This window comes from Oryza sativa, chromosome 4 (genome assembly GCF_034140825.1).
Source record: "Oryza sativa Japonica Group chromosome 4, ASM3414082v1".
Classification (NCBI taxonomy): domain Eukaryota; kingdom Viridiplantae; phylum Streptophyta; class Magnoliopsida; order Poales; family Poaceae; genus Oryza; species Oryza sativa.
The window spans coordinates 8,900,880-8,917,860 of NC_089038.1; the positions used below are offsets into that span (position 1 = coordinate 8,900,880).

At 45.7% G+C, this 16,981-nt stretch overlaps 1 long non-coding RNA gene and 1 pseudogene across 1 annotated transcript; one reads left to right on the forward strand and one right to left on the reverse strand.

Moving 5' to 3' along the window:
- Positions 1–988: 988 nt before the first annotated feature.
- LOC136356400 (uncharacterized) lies at positions 989–3,627 on the forward strand. The gene is made up of 3 exons (XR_010741185.1): positions 989–1,486; positions 1,802–1,999; positions 3,384–3,627. It is a non-coding gene; the product is annotated as an uncharacterized lncRNA (long non-coding RNA).
- Positions 3,628–3,784: 157 nt separating this feature from the next.
- On the reverse strand, positions 3,785–9,905 carry LOC136356155 (uncharacterized; annotated as a pseudogene).
- Between the last annotated feature and the right edge of the window lie 7,076 nt (positions 9,906–16,981).

The window sequence follows — 16,981 nt, forward strand, 5'->3', positions numbered from 1 at the left end:
CCACTTTTACGAGATGCCTTCTTAACTATTTGCCACTTTTGCCCACGTGGCATGCCAACATGGCAACGGAAGGTAGAAACCGGTGTGGGTCCCACTTGTCAGCCTCTCCTTTCTCTCCTTCTTTCTCTCCCTCCGGTCCGGCGGAGAACGAGGCAGAGCGGCGGCGGACGGGCTCCTCGCAGTCGCCGGCTAGGATGAGCCCCCGGCGAGATGCGCCGGTCGTCATGGGAGCGAAGACGACAACGAGGTGGGAGCGTGTGACGGCGGCGTGGACGGGCAGTGGGGGCGAGCGGAGGAGGAGGCAGCAGCACACAGCGTCTGCGGTTGCAGACGAGGGCGGCGCAAATGAGGTCGGGCGGAGGGAGGCGGCAGAGAATGTCGTGGAGGGCATGGTTGGCGAGCACTGTGGTGGGGGAAATTTAACCGCCGCCACGCCTCCTCCTCCGTCGGCGCCGCCGCCACGCCTCCACCTCCGGCGGCGCTCCTCCGTCGGCGCCGCCGCTACGCCTCCTAGGCCGTCGCGAGGAGCCCGTCCGCCGCCGCTATGCCTTCTCCTCCACCAGTGACGCTGCTACTACTCCTTCTCCACCGACGCCGCCGTTCCACCTTCTCCGTTTCCGCGAGAAGCCCGTCCACCGTCGCTACACCTCCTCTTCCGCCGCCGCCGCTGCTCGCCTCCGCGAGGAGCCTGTCCGCCGCCGCTCTGCTTCGACCTCCGCCGGCACCGCCGCTCTGCCTCGTCCGCTGCCACATCGGACCGAAGGGAGCGAGGAAGGAGAGAGAGGAGAGGCTGACTAGTGGGTCCCACACCGGTTTCTACCCTCCGTTGCCATGTTGGCATGCCACGTGGGCAAAAGTGGCAAATAGTTAAGAAGGCATCTCGTAAAAGTGGCAACAAATTATGTGTAAACCTAAAAGGGGCATTTGGATAATTGTCCAACCTAAAAGTGGCAAATAGTTAAATTCCCCACCCCTCACAGCCTCTCTTCCCCTTCCCCTTCACCTTCTCCAGCGAGGCACCGGCGCACCGCCTCCACCTCCCTCTCATCCAATCCTTCTGTTCCTCACACCCCTTCCCCTCCCTCTCGCCGGGCAAGTGCCACTACCCTGTCGTCATCCACCTCACTCTTCTCTCCCTTGACCAGGCCAGCGCAAGCTTGTGACGGCCAGATCCGGTGCCCTTGAGCTCGAGACGGACAGATCCGGCGCCCTTGTGCTCGGTGCCACCGGATCCAGCCCCAATGCGACGTAGTGGAGGCGGCAAGAGGGAGAGGGCCGCCAGATCCAGTCAAGACCCGCTATTTTCTTCTCCAGCCGTCGTGGCGGCGGAAGCATGCTCGATCCCCAGCCCCCCAGGACCTGAGGGTGGGGGTTGGGACGCCGTTGCATGTGACACTCGATGAGGAGTGTCCACGCGCCGTGGACGCATTCGACCACCACGCTTCACGGCTGCTTCATACCATGGAGCTCCTCGGTCGCCACAGGAGTAAGCTAGCTAGCATCACTTTTGTCCCATGCATTCTTCATCGCTGCACATATGTTATAAAGGTTGCCTTTGTATATTCATTTCCTAGCGCTATGTCCAATTTCACCCTTATGCATGAATACTATCAGTTTAGTCTTCGCAAGAGTTAATTTGACCTACACTACTTTAGTTCTAGCTTATGGCATAGGTAACAGCTATAAATACATACCAGAACTAAGTGTTTGTCACTATATAGTACTCTCTAAATACCATAACAAAGTATCTATCGATGCATATTTTTTCCATTTGATTTTGATTTTTTTTTCAAATCTACAGATCATTTACCTCTTATGGTTGGCTTCAAGCTCTACTTCGCTAGCTAAGCTATTTTCCCAATCCCATGGAAAATAAGGAAGCAGAGTACAGCTAAAGGTCCAAGCAGAGGTTTTAACACCATGGCTGGTAGCAAATAGTGGCATGTTATTTTTGAGTGCTACAGTGATCTTACAATGACGGAAATATACCTGGTTCATGGTTAGTATCAATTCCTTTTCTTTTGCTGAACATTCTTTTTCTTTACTCGGTATCAGACTCTTATCTTATCCCCTGTATCATGTGCACTTGCCTAGCCACCTTCACTTTACTACACTGTTTTTGCTGCTAAAAAAACAACCCTTGTAAAGAATGACTCTATCCATGCTTCAGTATTGCGTATATGATTAAATTGACACCCCTATTATATGCATTTAAATGTGTCATGTACTGCAAACAACATAATAATAAAGCATTTAGTTCAACTACTGACCTACTACTACCACATAGTATCTAATTAGTAATACTATGATCTTGGCATGGTCAATTATCCAACTGTGCTGTACAATTAGTAATGTCCTAGTAGTGTTTTTCATCCTCTTGGCGTAGTTATTTAATCAATGTAGCTAATATGAATTTTGTATCAAACCTAGACAATCATGAAGAGAAAATTGCTTTCGACTTCCATAGATTATATCTTGCTCAACTGCTTTGTGAGAATCTACCTAGTTAATACACATCTTCTATGCAATGTACCTAGTATGACTACTCTCCATGTCAGTACTATGTTTTGGTTATGATTTTGCATAATTGCTGATTGAACATTAGCTGATACCTAAATTTTGTTATTTCACTCGTTGACAAATGCTGATTGAGCAATGCTATTCTAACAGTAAGATACATCTCTTTATACAACCTTTTTAGCTCTTCCCGTATCATGTTCAGAACAGAGGTAGTTAGATTAACATTTATGTATAAAATTTCCCTATCAACCGGCTTTTGTTTTTTGAAAATTTGTGGAGCCCTTGTCAAATGATTATTGTATTGTTGAATATAAGGTTATCTTAGTAAATTCATATACCCGAGGCTATGTCCAATTTCTCCCTTATGCATGAATATTGTTGTGCTAGTCTTTGTAAGAATTAGTTTCACTTCACCTACATTTACTTATATGTACCTGAATCATACATAGTAATGAGTCCATTTCTTTTGCTGAGCCTATTTTTTTCTTTAGTATCAAACACCCTTGTAAAGAATGACCAGGTATTCATGCTTCAGCATTGCATACATGATTAAATTGACACCGTTATTTTAGGCATTTAAATGTGTCATATGTACTGCAGATCAGTAATGATCTTTTGGCCAGATCAATTATCCAATTGAGTTGTATCTGAGTCCTGCTAGTGTTTTTCATCCTCTTGGCATAGTTTTTTAATCATCGTAGCTATACATGAATTTTGTAACAAATCTAGGCAATAATGAAGAAATCATGCACAAGTTCAGATTACCTTATTGTTGTCGATTTGCCGAGATCATTTATTTATCTTGTTCAATGGCTTTGTGAGAACCTACCTAAATAATTCTTACCTCTTCTATGCAATCTCAGGGTATCAAAATTAACCGGCTACTGGTAATCATCCGAGGTGCTGTCAAATGACCTACGACGCCATTTGTCAACATTTTTCTAGTTGCATGGCCTCTTGGTTGCCCAAGGATGTACTCATATGTAGGAAGTATTGTTCAGATTCATCTCAGTTGTAGCTGTTCCCGAGATTGGTATTGCTAGTTTTAGATTACATTGTTGTCAAATTGATTAATTCAACATGATGGTAAATGCATTCAGAAAACCATTCTTTTGTGTTTTCTAGATAATGGAAGCTTTATTGATCTCAGTCAATACTCCCGGCCTCTGCACCACGACAGTGCACACAGCCAACAAACTCCAACACACTCAAAATAAGAGAAAAAAAAAACAGCGTGCAAGATCAAGGCCCTACAACCCAAAGACTAGGTCGCCACCCATATGCCGGCGTAAAAAACTCCTTGACCACTTGCTCTAAATGTAGACAAGCCGAAGTGACAAAGTCCTGCAAATTGGGTTTCTAGAGAATAACCCATGATCGGAGCTAATGTGTAATCAAGAAAATAACCTGTAAAGGAGAAGAAATAGTTTTCCTATCGAAAACCACATCATTCATTGAGAGCCAAATTGCCTAGCAAGTTGTTGCCGCCCCTAGTAAGACTAGAGGTCTAAACTCTTTAGTATGTCGTAAAACCCATTGCCCAAAATATGTGACACGTTCCTAGGCGAACAAATGTTTGAAGCAATCTGGATTAGAGACCAAACTGACCGTGCTAGCTGACATTCAAAAAATAAGTGTTTTATCGTTTCTTCTTTGTGGCAAAAACAACATATCTTACTCCCTTTCCATTTCCGCTTAGCCAGGTTATCTTTTGTTAACACAACTCCTCGACGTAGATACCACAAAAAGATCTTTACTTTAAGAGGCATTTTTAACTTCTAAATAGTTTTGTTAATATTGGGAGCTCCCGTATGAGCCAAAGCAAGATAATGAGATTTAACCGAGAATCTTCCATCTGGTGTTAGATTCCATTTAAACTCATCTTGCTCATGTGACAAAACTATATTAGCGATGCGTGGGAATAGATGATTCCACGCCACTAATTCGGAGCCAATAATATCCCTACGCCAAGTGAAATTTAATGGGGTTGTTTGGAGAAAATATGATATTGTCGCTTGTTTGTGTCTTACAACGTTATAAAGACAAGGATATTGTTCTCGTAAAGCTGCATTACCCAACCATTTATCTTCCCAAAACCGAACTTGAGAACCATCCTTAATAAAGAAAGAGCCAAACTTTAAAAAATCGGGTTTGACTCTCATAAGGCTAGCCTAAAAGTGCGAATCCCCAGGTTTCCACTGGACTTGTGATAGATTGTGAACCGAGGTATTTATTACGCAGTATCCGTTGCCACATTACATCAGTTGATAGTAACTTAAAAAGCCACTTGCTCAGAAGGGGTATATTTTTAAGTTCCAAGTCTTGTATCCCTAAACTCCCTTGATCTTTTGGTCGGCACAAAATGTCCCATTTTGCTAGCCGATACTTTCTTTTATGTCCATCTCCTTGCCAATAAAACGTAGATCTAAAGTAATCCAATTTCTTGATTACGCCTTTAGGTATAGCAAAGAAGGACATCATATGCATCGGCAAACTTGTGAGAACCGAATTGATGAGCGTCAGTCTCCCCCCAAGAGAAAGAAGTTTGCCTTTCCAACTTGCTAGTCGTTTCTCAAAATGTTCTAGCACCTCCTTCCAATCTGCGTTACGGAGTTTCCTATAATGTATAGGGATTCCTAGGTAACGAAAAGGAAAGTTACCAGTGGCACATCCAAAAAGGTCAGTGTATTGATCTTGACAAACTTTTGCCTCGCCAAGACAATAAATTTCACTTTTATGGAAATTGATTTTGAGGCCCGACAGTTGTTCGAAAGCGTTGAGGAATGATTTCAAATTGCGTGCCTTTTCTAAATCATATTCCCGAATAGAATAGTATCATCGGCATATTGCAGAATTGACAAACCACCATCTATGAGATGTGGCACTATTCCATCAATCTGACCAGCTAATTGTGCTCTCTGTATCATAATGGCGAGCATGTCAGCTATAAGGTTAAAAAGAATGGGAGAGAGAGGATCTCCCTGTCGAAGATCTTTCTTTGTTTGAAAGAAACGTCCAACATCGTCATTCACTTTGATGGCTACACTTCCACCCGAAATGATGGACTCAATCCAAGAGATCCATTTCGGTGAGAAACCTTTCATTCGGAGGGTTTGTAGTAAGAAAGGCCATTTGACTTTGTCATAGGCTTTTTCAAAATCAATCTTGAGAATGATCCCACTGTGCTTCTTGCGATGCAATTCGTGAATCGTCTCATGAAGGACAACCAACCCATCCAAAATGTTGCGACCTCGCATAAAAGCTGTCTGAGATGGTCTCACTATTCGGTCAACCACTGAATTAATTCTGTTAGTGGCATTCTTAGTGAAAATTTTAAAGCTGACATTTAGAAGGCAAATCGGTCTGTATTGCTGAATGCGATTAGCCTCCTTTACTTTGGGTATCAAGGTGATTACCCCAAAGTTGAGGCTAAACAAGGGGAGATCACCAGTATAAAATTCATTGAAAAAAATTCAATAAATCATATTTAATGACTTCCCAAAACTTTTGATAAAACTCAGCCGGAAAGCCATCTGGACTCGGCGCCTTATTGGACTCCATACCGAACACCACTGCCCTTACCTCCTCCTCAGAGAAAGGCGCAGTGACGAAATCGTTTTTAGCCTCAGTTACTTGGGGGATGTCATCAATTCTAGATTCATCAAAAGAAAGGGAGTTCACTTCTGGAGGACCAAAAAGTTTCTTGTAAAATTCTGTGATCTAGATTTTTAAAGCTTCATTCCCCTCGATCTTTCCATCGTCCTGATCTAGACTAATAATCCGTTTCTTCCTATGTTTGCCATTAGCAATAAAGTGATAATATTTTGTATTATTATCACCAAGAAGAATATCGGTAGTTTTAGCCCTTTGATACCATTTTATTTCTTCCTCCCGAAGAAGTTGTGCTAATCGATCTCTGGACCGAGCAAGACACTATCTTTCCAGATCAATTAGAGCACGACCTTCAGCGGTGATGTCAAGATAATCGATTGAATGTTGTAAGCTCACTTTTTCTTTACGATAATGGCCACTGATGTGTGCTGCCCATCCTCTAAGATGACATCGTAAAGCACTCATCTTATTATTCCAACGTTGGACTGCATTATTCCCTTTTACCGGCTTATTCCAAATGTCAACCACTCTATCATGGAAGTCATCACGAAGGAACCATCCCAGTTCAAGCTTGAACTACTTTGTATTCCCCGTAAATGCCTGTACACCAGTGTCAAGTAGGAGAGGGGTATGATCTGATAGACCTCTATCCAAAGCATGAACCGACACAAGAGGGTACTTGGACTCCCATTCCGTAGACATGAGTACCCTATCCAACTTCTCAAAAGTAGGACTTGAAAGGGAGTTCGCCCAAGTAAATTGTCTGCCTGTTAGGTCAACTCTTAAGTCAAAACTATCGATGACAGCATTGAAAAGAAAAGGCCATCGGCTACTATATCGGTCATTGCTTTTTTCTGTACTCCTCCTGAGGATATTGAAATCACCACCCAACAAAGTTGGTAGGTGATTCTGTTGACATGTATGAACCAGTTCAGCAAGAAAACTCGTCTTAAAGTCATCTTGTGCTGGCCCATAAACTGCCATAAGAATCCATTGAAAGTTGTCTTCCTTATTAGTTAAATGGAATTTGAGATAGAAATCTCCTTCCACAATAAGAGATAAGTCCAACTTCAATGCGTTTATCCCCAGCAAAATACCACCAGACTGACCACGAGGAGGGAGACAATGCCAGATAAAATCTGCACCTCCCGCTAGTCGATCTAGGTTTGTCTTAGATATTTCCTTTTTTCTAGTTTCAGAAATCGCAACAAAATCCAATTTGTGTTCCCTAATGCAATCAGCCACATACCGATGTTTAGCCAAGTCCGAAAGACCTCTGCTATTCTAGAATATGCCTTTCATTAGGAAACTTTGTTGGATTTTTTGGATTTAACGGATTTGGCTTTGCGCCCTTTCTTTTTATTTAACGGTTTGGATTTTCGAGAAGAAACAAACAAGTCACATAATTCTGTGCTTTGGTCTACTTCATCCAAATCGACCTCAGAAATGTCCTTGACTAAGTGAGTGAGTAGGCCGTTGTCATAATCATCACCCTCGTTATCACTGGTCAAAAAAGGATCCATCTCATCATGTGAAAAATCTTCCTTTGACAAGGTAGAATTATGTTTCTTAGGATATACTTTAGAGCGATCAATATGCATGTGTCTCAAATTATTAACAGAAAGATCAAAAGCAGTAGCAGTAGTACCCAAAGAAATCCCCACTTGATTAAACATCGAACACAAATTAGTAGTAGATGAAATTGAGGGGGATTTAGAGGTACCTTGTGCAGTGGCTGGGATTTCCAAATTTTTTTCAGCCTTTCTTGATATGGCTTTCGTCAGGGAGTCGACATCGGCCGAGGCGACACCGAGAGCCATCTCCTTGTTGGATCGACGGCTCCAGCGTCGCTCTGGCTGCTGGTCACGCTTTGAGTCAGCCGAGATAGCTCCCTGGACATGTTGCGCTCCTTCTGGTGGTGATGCAGCCGCTCGGCTCAGCATCTGTATGTTCCCTGCTGCTACCGCCCCCAACTGCTCGGTCGACGGTTGGTGTCGTGCAACACGAACTGTTGTTGTCGCTGCTTGTACCGGTTGCTTGATGCTTTCTATTGCCACCGAGGCAGCCACCAAGGCAGCAGGCTGAGCCGACTGCTGGTCCACATCTGCAGCCGCTGTGTGAACCCTCTGCTTGGCACCTCTTGTTGTTGCCGAAGCTGCTATTAAGACAGCGGACTGCACCGGCTGTTGTTTCACATTTGCCACTCTATCCATCATTGCCTCCAAGACCGGCGACTTATCACGACGCACCACCTGATCCCGCGAAAGGGCAGGCCTTGCTGCCCTCGCCGAATCACCCGTAAGTGGCTTAACATCCACTCCAACCGCTCCATGCACTGCTGCTGTTGGATTTGCTTGGATAGCCTCTGGACGTGCCACTGAACCAGCTGTACCAAAGTTTATACTATCACTTTTTCTGTCGACAACACTAAGCTTGCTTGGTGGTGGCCTACATGATCCAAAAGGAGTTAAAGCCAGTTGCATTGAGGAAACATCGGATATAGGTTGCTGTCCCTGCGAGGAGGAAGACGCCTCCGATTTCTTCGGACATTTAGCAATCTGGTCATCCCCTCCATTATTTGTGTCATCCTTGTCCCCCACTCCGTCATCATCATGGTCCATTGGGTCATCATGCAAAGGTATCGCAGGTTCGAAACCCTCCTCCTCAAGGGCAAAGGTCACCGGATAACCCATTGTACCAAAAAGAAGGTCTGTGGTAATTGGAAGGTCGGCTCTGCTCAACAAAGCTACCCTTACTCGAATAATTCCCTTTTGGCGGAAGGTGAGCATGTCTACTTCTTGTGTTACACCAACTACACACCCTAGTGCCCAGAACGCCAAATAATGACGCCATTTGTGAGGGACACCAGTGATATGAACCCACACTTCATCCAATTGGTATGCTGGGGTAACATCCGTCGATGATTTCCAATCTGAAATAGACAGTGACACTCCATGATTTTTCAAGCGGAACTCGACGTCATCCATTCTTTTAAGCTCTTCAGCGGAAGGGAATGTCACTAGGTAGGAATTCTGCTCATGTGGAATGGCCTCCCATTTCCAATCAGCGCGGACAAGGCGTGCAAGTTCTCCCTGTACGTTGTCCGCCGATAGATGGCCACCCCCAATGGAGACAAGAGCTGTTGGGACAGGTGATGGTGTGTCAAACTTGAAATCAAAATCAGGGATTTGGAGAAAACCAGTCTCGGTCTTCCCAAAACCAAAAAGATTTCCTGTCGGCTTGGGTAGCTTGAGAACTGGGCACCTCTCTGCTCGATGTGAATTTTTCTTGTTACACACGAAATAGTCAAGGTCCGCCTTGCATTCAAGCATTGTGTGACCCGAAACCTTGCAGCGGTGACAGTGAGGTGGTCGAGGCTTCTTCGCTTTTGCAGGCACTGCTATGACCGGATTCTGATGTGGCTGCTGATGCCCTGCGCCCTGGTGTGGGCGATGGTTCAGTTGAGACTGCGTCTCAGCCTTGATCGATCCTGGCCGTGGCTGATCTCGGTCTCTACCACGAGGCCCCCCTTTGTTCAAAGGGAATTGTTGATTCGATCCTTGCCCAGCAGCACCGACCGGCCGCCGAGGGAACGGAGGATGCTGATGAGGTCAGTTGAAGAGCTGATGCGGCCGGTGCTGCGGACGCTGTGGAAAGCGGTTCGGTGGAGCAGCATTGTGATTCGCGGTGAACGGGCGCTGCGACTGATGCTGGCCAGGGACCTCGCGATCAGCTTGACGGGCATCCAGATTGTCTGGATGGCGCGCCGCCATGGCTGCATATGAAGGTTTGGTTGCGGCGGCTGGGTGTATGAGGGAGTTGGATAAATTGGGAAAGACACAATTGTTTTTGTTGTCCCACCGATTTGGCCGAAGACTTTCCTTCGACCTACCGAATTTTCGCTGACCAACCGGGCCCAGGTGAGGAATGACAGAGCGATGTTCAGAATCCACGCGCAATCCCCGCGACCGAGCGGTTTCAGGAAAATCTGGCGAGATACTCGATCCCACAACTGTAATTACATGCGGCAAAAAGTCAGCAAGAATCACCGGCGGCGATCGCCGGGGACGAGGCAGTGGCCCTTTCCACGGCCGGACAGCCCATCCCTTTCGTCGATTCACCGGTTTTTCCAGAGGTCTAGAGACAGGATCGTCGGTGACATTCTGTTCTAGTGTTTTGGTCGTTGACCTCGCAGTTTCCATCCGAGAAGCATCACTCTCCCACCAGCGTGATGCTGCAGACGGAAAGCCCACGTCCGACCAGAAATTTTGGACGATCGCAGAGGGGCATGCATCGTCCTCATTCACTTTCTCATCAGAGATCAGCTCCTCCACCAGGAATTTAGTAGGCTCTTGCAGTTCACCTGGCGAAGCAGGAGCGAAACTGACAGCCTCCTGGTCGAGTGCAAAGGCCTCAAAACCATCGTTCATTGAGAATAGGGGAGATGCATCTTGAGCTAAGCATTCATCCGACGAGAACAAACGATCGCTGTTTTCCATTACCTTGGATGCTTGATGAGGTGCTAGAGTCAAACGTCTTTTGCGAAGAAAGCTTTTGTGCCGCCCGACCTGACATCACTCGTAAACCCGAAGGCTTGTCGAAGATGCAAACCCTGCAGGCAAAGAAAGAGGCGAGGCAGGAAAAACGAGACTAGGAGAAGAGGGAGAAGGAGAAGAGGAAGGAGGAGAAGCTAAGCAGGCGAAACGGTTGGAGATTGGCGGAGGCGGCGAGGGGAGCGCCGTCGCCGCGAGCGCCGGGCCCCTTGCCGGCGGCGAGGACAGGGCACCGTCGCACGCTTACTTACTATTCACCGTCCTGCAAGTCGCCGATGCACCGCGACAAGCGGTGAGAAACAACGATCGCTGGCTGGTATCCATTCTTTTGTGTTCTATACGTGTGATTATATATGTGCGTTGTGTTCTGCTGTACCTAATATAAATAAATTTGCAAAATGGTATTGAATTACTCCCTGCGTATCAAAATGCTGAAGCAACCAGAAACAAGAAGATTTACCGAGTTCTTTTACAGCTCAAGGGGCTTTGAAGAGCACTCCCTAACAAGAAAAGTTTACGGGGTGTTACATGCAGAAACACGGTATAGGCAACACTCCGCAAACTAAAATCTTGCTGGGTGTTTCACTGCCACTACATAATTCTTGTCGTTCTCCGTTCCGCTACCGTTTGCCGTTTCCAGTTACAGTTAACTCATGTCCCGTTCAATGGCACAGTGCCACAGTGGTGTTGTTACCGAGTTTTTGGTTGCGCTCTTAAACTTTTCTGATGTTCCAGAGTGTATGCATTTAGAACACACCGCATGCATGCACGGGAATTTTGAATCACTCCCGGGTGGAGTTTACCTGGTGAGCCACAGGGGAAGTAGTGTTGCAGCGTGTTTTTCTAGCGTTACATAGTGTTTTAGGCACTAGGGAGCCTATTGTTAGTGATATGTCCTATAGGCAATCATAGAGATGATTATATCACATACCATGTTTACATATTTATCCGACTTTGTTCCTTGAAATAGATAACTCATTATTTGTTAATGAATATGTGATTCTTTCATGAGACTCTTTATGTTGTGTGTTGCTATTTCTAAAGGATCCCTGATCAAATATCATATGAGGAACAAATATATTTAGATGATCAGCACATGTATTAATTGATGATCATGTCTCATGGATCATGGTATAGATATACCAAATTAATAATGTGGACACATGTTAGTGAACATGTTGTTGGATAGACCCAACATGAGACACTGCAAGAGTCATATGTGTTGTGTCATTAGTGATCTCATTTAGTATTGATGTTGAATCCTTAGACCTGATATTATCATGGTTCCCAGCATGTGTAGTAGCTTACTTAGGGACTGCTAAACGCTACTCCGTAATTGGGTAGTTATAAAAGTAGTTTTCGGGTATGCTATGAAACATGTAGTGGGATATGAATAATCAAGATGAAGTTTGCCCCTCCTATGGAGAGATATCTCTGGCGCCCTTGATGTTGTAAATTATGGAAGTGCATGGCCATGCCAAAGGTGGTTGAGGAGTCAATCACAAGTTATATAATCTATCAACAGGTTCGAGTGAATGATTGAGCTGTTAGAGGATGACACATATCTAGTCTTGAGCTTAATCGATATCGTGAGGCAAAGGGGTTCATACAAGTATACACTAGAGGTTCAGCCGATATGATTTTTATGTATGCCCGGTGGGTCAATACGTTCTGCTAGGGGCCGCTGTTGACGCGTGGACCGAAAAGGAGTTTTTGGGTTACAGCCGAGTGTACATGAACCTACAGAGTCGCACGCTTAATGGGCCGGAATAAGGGGATTGGATGGAGATCCAATATGAGCTTAATTTGGATAGGGATCCTAATAGGAGTCCTACGGGCCTTGGAGGCCCGAGTGATGGATCCCATATATTCGTGAGGGGTGTGACCGGCGGAGGTATTGCATCACGTGAGAAACCCTAGCCGTCACTCCCCTCCCCGAGCAAAACCCTAGCCGCGCGCGGGTGCTAGCACATCTACGCGTGGCGTTCTGTCCCTGTACGTGTGGATACCGGTAGAGGCGCCGCTGGTTTGCGGTGCTGATTAGCGTGGGAATACGGCAAGGAGAACGCACGAGGAGGAGAAGGTCGAGCTGGTGCGATCGATTACTTCCTCTACATCGACGCGCGCTACTTCGCGAGAATTCCTTCGACTTCTTAGCGCCTTCTTCCGCTGCGCAGCGCGTCGAGTGGTAACGATCTATGGTCTAATACTTGCATGGTTCCTGGTTTACGCGATAGAAAATTTTGATTTATGCTATCGTAGCCTATGCGTATCCCAACACCTCTCCCTCTCCAGTAGTGCCCCTGCCACTGCTGTTCAATAACGACATCCTACGCAACTGCTATGAGTGGTACCGGTACCAATGATTCAACATATGCGTGTAGCTTAGCAAAGCCGTCTTCGGCGAGTCGGTGGACAACGCAAACACTAACGAGGGCTGGTACACCATAAAGGCACGAACCACTTCAGCTTCACCGACATCTTCCATGCTAGGATCAAGCAATACATGCGCTGGTTTTGACGATGTGTAGCACCTGTAGGGCACCTGCGCACACGCGTCCAGCTTCTATAACTTGGTCGGTTGGTCCAATGTTAGAAGGGTGAGAAGAAGTGCCTCGTCCCAAGCACCAGCATGTACGTGTTCGCCGGCTTCCATCGTAGGGACTCAAGTCAGCGCAGACATCGGCTTTCCTCGACGTGCGGAACTCGCGGAATCCGCCTTAGCCCCGAGGCCCCCTATCCACTCAAGTCAGCGGTGATAGATGGTGGGGAATGAGTAGAGGGATGCTCGAGGGATGGAAACAGAGGAGGTTGTGCGGCGGCAGAAGTCGGGGAGTAGTGGGAGGGAGGCGCGAAGGACAGGGAAGGAGGAGTTGGTCGTCAGCGAGGGAGGAGATTGCAGCCAACGATGATGGATGCAACAATTGAGGGGATGGGGACGGGGATGAAGACGACGATGTGACATAGTGGTATGGTTCTAATTTTAGAAGATTGTAGTGGCATCCATCCGATTTCATTAATAGTAGTGTTATTTTTTTAATACGATATATTTGCAATGGCATCGATCCAATTAACCTAATTTTAAATAAATCGGCACCAATGTATTCAGACAAATGTATACTAAATACATTGGTGCCGATATATTTAATATTAACCAGCACTGATGATCTCATATCAGTGCCATTTGTTTGCTCCCATTTTTATTTGAGACACCAAATCCTTTGTGTTTCCAAATATATTGCATGTAACTCATAATTAAGGCCTGAAATTTTAGTTAAGGCTTTGTTTTGTATTACGAGAGTAAACTCCGCTTGCATGTGAAACTATCAAGTCTTCCATGCCAACATCTAACTCTGCTAAGTATTGATAACTATCTCTATATTCTTAACTTATTCGTTGTTTGATCCGTTGCAATGCACGGGCTTCTTTGCTAGTAAAAATTAAAGATGTTTTCGTCGGTATTTTGGTACGTCATCTGTGTATGAGTTGGTTTTTAAGTTTGTTTGCTTTTGAAAATGCATATCCGTATTTGAGTCAGTTTTTAAGATCGTCACTTTTGGTAATACAGAAGGGATCATGTAAGAAATCTGTTTTAAAAAACTTGTATGCTAACTTGAGACGATCGGACTTCTAACTGCACCTCATGATTTTATAAAAAAATATGTCCAAGCGAACTCCCACGGTGAATTTCATCTTAACTAAACCATATAACAATAATAAGATTAAAATAGACTTCACCCGTTGCAACGTACGGGCATTTTTTCTAGTTTTATAAATGTTTTACTCTTTGCATATAAAATTGCATGTTTCACTAATTACATGAGAATAGAGTCTAACTATCTGCTTGCTTGTGCCATGTTTATTTGATATCCATCTTTTGTCAAACTTGGGTAATAATTTGACTAGCCTCTGTCAATAGGGTTGCACAAAAACAAGATATCGAGGATAGTAATGTAAATTACTACTTTAATAGAAATGTGTGCCGTCCATCGAATTCTGTAGAGACTCTGATACGTTGGATCACCGGTGCCGACTTATATTCTGCATGTTCAACTCTATGAAACAGTTAAACTCCATGCATTTCTGTACTTCTGAATCTGCATCGTGACATCTTTTCACTTGTTTCTAGTTTGTGACAAAAAAAATTGTAGTTAGAGTTAACTCCAGTTTCTTTCATCACAGTTGAATTGGATGGTGTAAATTTTCTGACGTCAAACTTAAAGGAACCAAGTTACTAGTAGTACTTAATTTTCTAGGACTTGCAGTATGAAATTATATAATGTGCACCAGGAATAAATGCACCATTCTTAATACAAATAATGATATAATTGCACCATTCTTAATACAAATAATGATATAATTACTCACTCCGTATTTTAATGTATGACGCCGTTGACTTTTTTTACCACCGTTTGATCATTCATCTTATTTAAATTTTTTGTGCAAATATAAAAATATTTTTGTCATGCTGAAAGATCATTTGACGATAAATCAAGTCACACTAAAATAAATGATAATTACATAAATTTTTAGAATATACGAATGATCAAACGTTGTTCAAAAAGTCAACGGCGTCATACATTAAAATAATATATTATAAACGGACAGACTTTGTATTTTTGCCCTCAAATTTGTTAAGGTTGTTCACCTTTTTTGTTTTTCGGATTCATTATCTCTCCATTTGTCCACATTGTTGTTGATATGTCTTCTGAAATTGTGGACACCATCATCAACTTGCAGAACATCCAGAACCTTGCAAGTTTCGGCGAAGAACTTGGCGAGGCGAACCCCAAAGCAATTCACATCCTCCATCTGAAACTGCAAAACCACACGTTTCAGATGATTCTGCAAGCAGTCGAACCCGCAGCCAGTCAAACCAGGCAGGTCGGCAACTTCTTCAAATTCAGACGATTCATCATCGTCGTCAAGCATAGTTCTTCTATTGTTGAAGAGATCCCTGGAAGTATTAAATTCCGTAAATAGTAGCGACTTTCTTCCACGGGCACGGCGACTTCTAAAGGACATAAACTTGCTACTCGTACTCTCCAATGCGAGTTTCAGTTCATGGATTACAGGGAAGCAACGGAGCAAGGTTGCAACAGACATGGCTGAACCTTTCTTGCTGTGGTGCCAGCCATCTGTCTCAGGGTCACATTCCACCTCCAGATGTTTCAGATTTTCAAACACAATATTGTCGCCATTATCGAGTAATGGAATGCTTCCCATTGCTGGAACATTCAATTTGAGTGACTTCGTGTTGCGAAGGCTGCCAAGAAATTTCCAGAACGTAGAGGCAATGGCGTCTGACTCACCAGGAGAGTACCATATTTAGAGGTTCAGATAAACATGCGTCAGGTCAGTTGCTTTGGATTTCATGGCGAGATCGACGAGTGTTCCTGTGTATCTGAAGGTGACAATACATGGCGCGTAGAGGTCGATGGCTCTGACCTCTGATGCCTTCGATGCATGTTATGTCGTTGTCCAGCGTGAGGGACGTTAGACTTGGGCAGTGGAGGACGAAGCGGCCGTCGTCGAAGTCGCGTTCGGGGTACCAGCAGAAGTTATGGCGGGCGATGTGCAGGGTGGCCAGGTTCGGCGCGGCGGAGATCAGGGTCGCCAGATCGCGCATTGGCGACGAGCACCTCTCCAGCCGCAGCACAGCAAGGCGTGGGAAGGGGAATGGCGCGGCGTGGTCCGGCGGCGGCAGCTCGATCCGGCAGCTCGCGAGCTCCAAGATGCGGATGGTGTCGCCGGGGATGGAGCTAATAAGGCGGAGACGGTATACGTAGGTCAGGGAGCTCCTGTCGTCATTGCCGCAGTCGATCTGCACGCGCAGCTCCTCGGTACGGTGCATCGCCTGTTCGAAGAGCACGCCGTCAATCACGCAGAACTCGTGGTGGCTGTATCGGTCGCCGCTGGCCAGGACCTCCTGGCAGCGTCGTTCTTCGCTCCCCGTCGCGAGCACGGACAGCTTGGTGACGGGATGCCGCCCCGGCGCTCGGAGTGACGCCGTGACGTCGTGGTAGAGCATCTCGTCGAGAGGGCAACCGGGGACGCGCTGTCAGTGACCGTACGATATCCCTGAACAGACGAGGTTGAGGTTGAGGGTGGGCGAGCAGAGCCAGAGCGGCCGCCAACGCCGCGAGAGCGATGCAGTGCGGGCGGCGCCGGTGAAGGAGAGGAAGGAGATGATTTTGACGAGAACTTCGTCGGGTAATCCGGAGAATAGATCACCACCTTCCGCCGCCGCCGCCATCATCGTGTATCAGGCGCGAACTGGAACCTGAGCAGGATTT